The following is a 7671-nucleotide window of genomic DNA, read 5'->3' as shown; positions in this document are numbered from 1 at the left end:
AAATGTCCTAAACGGCGTCCACGTTTGGAGGCGATTGCACGTGTGGGTGCCGCACAAAATAGAAACGGGCATATAAAGCCCGGTGCATGAACAAAGTAACAAAGCAAATGCAGATAAGCCTATACCTACGTCTTACACAACACAAAATTGAGTAAAGTGTTAGTACATACTGCAGTTACTGTCCGTTTTCCTATACACAATACACAGTGCTCTCACCATTGACGCGCGACCTTTACAAATAGCGTGATGTTAGAAGTATAGGCATTTGCCTAGTTAACATCACTGTGTGAAAAATAACCGGCCAATATTTAAAGTATTCTCCACATTTCTAGCAAATATATTTCTCTAACATGACCTAAAAGTACAGCTAGGTTAGATGTTCAGAAATAGTCGCACTTTGGTAAAATATGAGTGAGGGCAAGGCATGAGCTAGCCAACTCCCCGTGTTAATTGAATGTAGATTTGACCGAAAATATTGGTAACGGACCGCTCACTTCTGAAGGATGCCACAAAAAAACGGTACAGGCTACATTTAAAATATTCTCTGAAGTTCTAGACAATATAGTTTTATAACATGTCCCAAATTTAGCTAATTTAGGTGTTTGGAAGTATTCGTACTTTTGTGTTTTAGGAAGGATATGTAAACGACAGATAACACCAAAAAATACGAAGAAATTATTTCCAACCCGTGTTAAGTCAACAATTATTATGTTGCTCATTTTCAAGAAAGCTGGTTAACAATAAGCAGAGTATTTTCTCATTTCGTGAACAAAGGTCCATATACCATTGTTACGTTGCGTTTCCTTTATAATCGGTTTCCCAACTGAAACTATAATACCAACTCATTGCGATACCGCACAGATAAAACAGACACATGTGTACAACCAGAGAAGATCTGATTTACTCAGTTGAGCTGTTTTCAATGAGTGTTATCTTGGTTTAATAGCTTTTAATGGGGTTTAAGTCCTGCAAAGGTCGTGGTGAATTCTACTGTAGACATGAGTGCATCATGATTGGTCGTTTTATGCAGTTTTAATGCTTTTTTTTTTTTTTTTGGTTGATTTGTATGGCGCTTTCAACTACTAAGGTTATTTGCGCCAGTACTCACTCCTTTGTCAAGTTGCACCTGTATATCTCCATTCAGTCACAATAGGTAATTATCTGCTTCACTGCATCTTAGTTATTTCTATCTTCTTCATGCCTAGCTCGTTGTATATCTCCTACTGTATATGCTCGTATGATAAAATCCAAATTTTTCCTCTGTCGACGTGGTAAAAACCAAACGTACGGTGTCTCTTCAGAGCCACACCAGGCTGAGTCAGCCGAGGAAGGGCTAAAACGTGGTCAAAATACTTTGCATGATCCTCCGCTAGCTTGACTTCCTCGCATCCAAGCCTGTTCCCCAGAGCCCAAGTTTGCGTTATCCATCCGACACCACGTGGAGGTTTGGGTTGAGTTGCCCGCGAGCAAATACTTTGCCAGCTCTACGGGCCTTGCCGGACCAGTTTTAATGCATTATCCTAGTTAGAATCTATACACCCCTTATGATATGAATACATGATCTTTGTCTCCCATACAGGGAATGTACACTTCAAATGGATTCACTAATTCAGGTAACTCCAATTAAAATTCAGACTCCCTGTGTTCATGTTGTTGGAGATCAAGGCTATGTCGTTTCATTGAGGATTTATGGATTTCAACCGGAATAGCCCCCCCCCCCGGGAATAGCCCATTGCGATGATTTGTGGATTTACCAAACCAAACCGTTCCAATAGCTGTCGGGTTATAATATAAAAAGATCATGAAAACATTTTTAAAACGTTTGACGTGAAAAAAACACTACAAATTATCTTTTCAGTACTTATATTGTGTTACTATTAAAGTACCTAAAGTCTTGAAGTAGAAGCGATCAAATTTCTGCAATAAACTGTGATTTTGATTAAAACTTATGTCCGGCGTGTAATCACTCCGCCATATTGAAAATCTGGGAAATAGAATACGGGTGACATCTGGTGTATTTTGTGGCATAACAACATGAAACACTGCATCCAATTAATGTTAAGGTTTTGTTGAAAATTGTCTCACATTATGTTTTATTTCCATGATAAACCATATTAATGGGGGCACAAGTTCCAGCCCTGGCGTTGCCATCGTGTTGTGCTCTTTGGCATGGCACTTTACCTTACTTGCCTTTCTCTACCCAGGGGTGAAACGGGGAGTTGTTAGCGGCGCCCAAAGGTATGAGCATGCATTTAGGCATTGTATGGCAGCTGACATATTCTAGCGATACATGTGCACATGTGAAAGGCGCTGTATAAATACCAACATTTATTTTTATGTTCTTACAATTAAAATAGTTTGCGCTCTGCGGGACGGTTAGTTACCTTGGAAACACATCAAAATTGGAAATTACTAGCGAGTTCTATGACTTTGACAATTGCTGTGTTATTTGGTTATCAAAGCACCCTAGGTAGTTAAAAATATTCTTTTTTCTGAATTTTTGCAACAAGATAAATAATTTGAGATTAATTTCACCAAAATCATGTGGAAAATGTTGATATATGACGTCACAATGTTGCTATTTTGCCCATAACTTTATAACCGTACGTCATAGATAAGTATACTGTTTCTGAATTCTTATTGCCGGAGAATAACAATGGTGTGGGTGGGACCAAGTTCAAGTAATTTTGATGTTGACCGCGTGTGCGAAGTTCCATAACTTTTTTCCACTAATTGGGGAAGCTGGTGCAATGGCTCTATAACCTAAAATGATCAGCTCGATTTTGTGATGACAAGTTATTGACACTGTAAAATCCATAGACCATAAGCCGACCGGTAAAGCCCATTCCCTAAATAAGGTTTGTTATTTTATAAAGTTATCATTGAGGAATGATTGATATCCATGCATGGTGTATGTACTCCTTTTCAATCTTTATTAAATTTAACGAATAAAGGTTTCTTACCATACCAAAATATATTTGATAATATTTTCTAACATGGAAGAAATAGAAGCTCGAAGGCGCAATGAGGGTTCTGCTTTTGTTTCTTTTTTCTTTTTCATTTTCTGGGACACACCATGCAAAGTATAAAAATATAGTAAATTTGTGTACTTATTTTATATAAAGTGTGTTATATAATGGGATTTTGTTTTGGATTGAAAGTAACATTTCTCATTAAAAAGAAAGTTATTAAACGACGGGATGCGTCTTATAACAAGTTTCAGATTTTGTTTAAAATACAAAGGCGTCCTACTAATTATAACGTCGGAGATTACGAGCACAAAAAAGTGCTCATTCTTTCTAAAAGGGGAATATATTCTTCAGTTGACTTGCTGAAGTCTGGTTTATGAAATAACACGAATGAAGCATGTCTCCTAAAGAAAGGGAGTGATTGATGAAAGCAGCACCATTTTTGACATTGTCATCTGTGTACAGGATTGTGTACATAAAGGATACACACTACACATGTCAACAGTGGTCTTCGCTGAACAGGTTTAATTTAGGATATAGCCTACATTAGTTGACCGGACATTGAGTACAACAGCCATATACATTGGCAACTTTCTGCCGTTAATGGGTTAATCCCGGGGGGGGGCACTTCAATATGAAATGGATATAGGTGTAGGGCTGGCACTTTCGCACTAAGGGGCATCCGGTGAGAGCAAAATGTAAAAAATATGGGGTCATTGGGTGAGAGCATGATTTTTGGCATTCGGTGAGAGCAAAATGTGAAAAATATGGGGTCATTGGGTGAGAACATGACCTTTTTTTTTTAAATGGAATCTTTGGGTGAGAGCCGAAAAAGCGCCACAGAAACCTCGAAAATTGAGTTATGGCTTCAAATTTCCTTGTTTTTTCAAAATAAGTAACAAAATCGATGATAAATGAAAGTTGCTGTTCAAATTGGACTTTTAAGGGTCTTTGGGTGACAGATCAAATGGAAAAATAGGGGGTCTTCGGGTGACAGAGCATGGACAGAGCATGTGTTCGTAAAAAATATGGGGTCTTTGGGTGACAGCGATGCTGAAAAAGGGGTCTTAACAGCCCTACATACGCGTCACCTCCAAAGTTGGAGTGCCCCCGGGGTTAATCATTAACATTAATATTAAGGGAGCAAAAAGTGTAAAACGTGATAATTTGTGACGTGGTATATACCCGGGGGTCACTCCCATTATGGCCTGTACACCATCCGCGATAATGAAAACGCGTAAAAAGGGTAGTTTTTCGTGGGTAGGCACGATACGCGCGTAACGCGTTAAGGGTGTCAAAAACATGAAATATTGGAAAAAAGGGTAGCAAAACTGCAATTGTTAATACGCGGAATTGAAATTTAGGGTATGAAATTTGATGCAAGGAATAAAATCCCTGTTTAGGGTGTGAAAACACCTGTTTAGGGTATTGTTTTAGCCAAGGGTTAAATCCTTGTTTAGGGTGCTTTTCAAAAGTTGATTATCGCGGATGGTGTAGAGGCCACAATGGGAGTGACCCCCGGGGATATATCGAAAGGAGACACTTTTTGGGCAAGATCGTAAATGGAGAAATAGTAAAATAACAATTTGGGTTTGTTGCAAATTTATCATATTAATAATGTTTAAAATATTGTCTTATAGCTTTAGACCGGAGTATAACTGGCATCTTGTGTTTCTTCAGACATTAATTTTTTCAATGTACATATTATGCATGTACATAATTGTCAATAATATTTTTAAAGGCCGATATCTCAATTTCTAATTCTATAATACCATAACTTACGAACTCAATAGGAGCCTCGGATAATAGACCCATGCAGGAAAATAGCCACTATATCAAATCAGAATTATGTATTCACATCAAATGTATAACCAATTTAAGATAAGTCTTTACTCCACTTATTTTTAATGTTTCATGAAAATTGAAACATTTCTTATGTTTTTCTTCATTTTGTGAAAATTCCCTAATTTTTTCTACAAATATTTATTGCTAGCCCAGAGGGAATGTGATATGGTTTCCAAAGTTTAAGGGGTGGTTAATAAGTCTAATATTTAAATTCTCTCGCCAGAATTTTTTTGATAAAGTGTTTATTTTTTGAGAAATTTTTTTTTCTTCCATTTTTAAATTAGCGAAATCTAGAAACACCCATAACTTAAAATAGAAATACTTTATTAAAAAAAAGCTGACGAGAAAAGTTTCTAAATTAAATAACCTTTCATATGACACCTTGTTTGTTAAAATTGGCCCTATGGTTAGCTCAGACAATAATTATGAAATTGGGTCATTCAGTGTTTCTAGATCAAATCAAGAAAATTTGAGCAAGTACTAACATCACCTTCAAATATCCCCTTTATTACTGGCCAATATATTGGAAAAAAGTCACTAAAATTATTTGGTAACATTTTTGTAATAAAAAGATCCAAAAATCAGTTCTATAAAGGGGATATAAAGGAGAAAAAATAATATTTAAACATAGAATCCATTTTCAAATATACCAATTTTAGTGAACGAGGCTTAGTGTCAAAACCACTTTATGTACAAAGTCAATGGGGTTTCTTAATGATAAAAAATGGCATAACTCAAAAACGATTTGTTGGCAAAAATTAAAAATTGGCAGGCAAGTTTTTCTCACCAAACTACACATCCTGTATCATTTTCAACCAAATCTGTGCATGACACCGTAGCCGATAATACTACCTTAAGAATGCTCACCCCATCAACGGGAGGAAGATGCCAATTATAGGAATGGTCTATAGATTTGGTAGAAATGTGATGGCTCATGTTTAAACCATGTTTATGAGCTTCGACGCGTTGAAATTATTAATCGCTGCATACACATCACCCAATTGCGACAGATTTATCATCGCTCGTGTTTCAAATTACATGAGTAGACTGATCCGCTTCGTTAAAATTAATAACATAACAGCCTATATGTGCCTTTGAATATGACCGACATTTTTATCAGCCATCGTTAAAAATTAATTAAAGCATAACGTTTTCGGTCTCAGTTACATGTTCTAAAGCACAGTTCTCCAATGTTCATGAACACTCTTAGTGCAATGGGTACTTCGCAACTTAAAAGGCCGAGGTTAAAGAACTGCACCATTGCAAATGATACCATTGCTTAAATGTGTTTTAATTTGTGCATTATTGGTAGATTTTGCTTTGGATTGTGGTTAAAATGCTTAACATGGAACAGTCTGCAGGAAAACTAAAATTAGCCATCATGAAATTTGCGTCTATACATGGATCCGACTTGAGGATTTAGCATTTTCTATATAAATCAGACATTGTGTTATGCTTATCCAGCAGACATAACGTTTACGAAAAGGTTACCAGAAAACCTTTAAACCGTTGGGATATAAGAATTATAAAGAGTATAGATTTGTCCAAACATTCAAATGATAACTTTATAGAAAGTTTTCAGCAAAACCTTTTAAAATAATGTTATTTAAGTATTGACAAACTATTGTGCAAGAATTGTTTCCAATAAAATATCCAATAACATTTTGACAACAATTTAGAAATGTTCTTAGTGTTTGTCATATACCGTAAAGATTCGCATAATGGCACATTTTGGGCTCCATTGCGTTGAGGTAAATTTCATGTGCCAATAGAGAGCTCCCTCCTCTGAAATTCCATCAAGAATTAAGGTTTCGTGCTTTTATTTGCTGGTGGGAATTTTATGGGAGGGTACAATGTGCCTAAACTTCCACTTATGTCAAGAGAGCCCATAGCGTCATTAGGCGAACCTTTAAGGTATCTCATATTACATACATAATTAAACTGTATTATATTTCATCACCCTTTATTAATTTGGTTCCAAGCCATCTGCTATAGATTAAATTTAAGCTATAAAAACAACATGCCTTATTAGATTTGGTAGGGAGTTGGACATCGTGGTTTGCTTTGCGCTCATCTCAAGTGTAGTTCATATCGCAGGTATCGGCAGAAAACCGGTAAGTAGAGGGTGTACTCCAAACATATTTGTATAATTGTTTTCGACTAGTAGAAAATGGTATCGAAAATATCTTTTCTTTGGTAGTGTGTAGTATAAATGTCGGATAAGTCAGGATTTGTTTGCTGTGAGATATAGAGATTTTGTTTTCAAAATACAGAAAACTCCTAGTATAGTCCAAAAGCAATTGTAGAGGTATTGGTAAGTACATTAAAACAAAGTGGACAAACTTCGCTTTTCTGTACTTTTACTTTATTATATTACCATTATATTTGGATGTAGGTGTTTAAATGGGATGGAATAAAAGCCGCTGTGTTACGTAATTAGCGTAAAAATTCTCCTAATTTCGCACACATGGACTCATTTGCCTTAGGGTAAATTTCACGTAAATTTCTTGTTTGGCAGAATTTCAGTCCACATATCATATACTTGAAAACTTGCTTGATTTATTGTTGTTAATGAGTTTGTACGTTTTACGAAGTTGCTGTAGTTTCAGTCCTCTTTACAACATAACTCAAGAACCACATGACCTTCAAATGTATATCTGTGATATTGGAATCCTTCTACACGCTCGTTTTGAAATGTGCAATTTTTGCCAAAGCTCACTACCATTTGCAGGATGCTAAACTTAATAGAGAGCTCACTTCTCTGAAAATTCCAACATTATTATTAAGTGTCCGTAAAGAGACATTTTTAGTTTGTGCCTAAAATTCCAGCTATGTCAAGGGAGCCCGTTTGCGCCAT

General features: G+C 36.2%; 1 protein-coding gene across 1 annotated transcript in view; it reads left to right on the top strand.

Moving 5' to 3' along the window:
* Positions 1-6837: 6837 nt before the first annotated feature.
* Positions 6838-7671, top strand: part of LOC140145840 (uncharacterized) — a 43682-nt gene continuing 42848 nt past the window's right edge. Inside the window, exon 1 of the mRNA XM_072167525.1 lies at positions 6838-6928. The gene's annotated coding sequence lies outside the window, so the exon portion shown is untranslated. The remainder of the gene's footprint in view (positions 6929-7671) is intronic.

This window comes from Amphiura filiformis, chromosome 2, assembly GCF_039555335.1.
Source record: "Amphiura filiformis chromosome 2, Afil_fr2py, whole genome shotgun sequence".
Classification (NCBI taxonomy): domain Eukaryota; kingdom Metazoa; phylum Echinodermata; class Ophiuroidea; order Amphilepidida; family Amphiuridae; genus Amphiura; species Amphiura filiformis.
The sequence above is the reverse complement of the archived record's forward strand: the minus strand, read 5'-3'. Positions and strand labels throughout refer to the sequence as shown.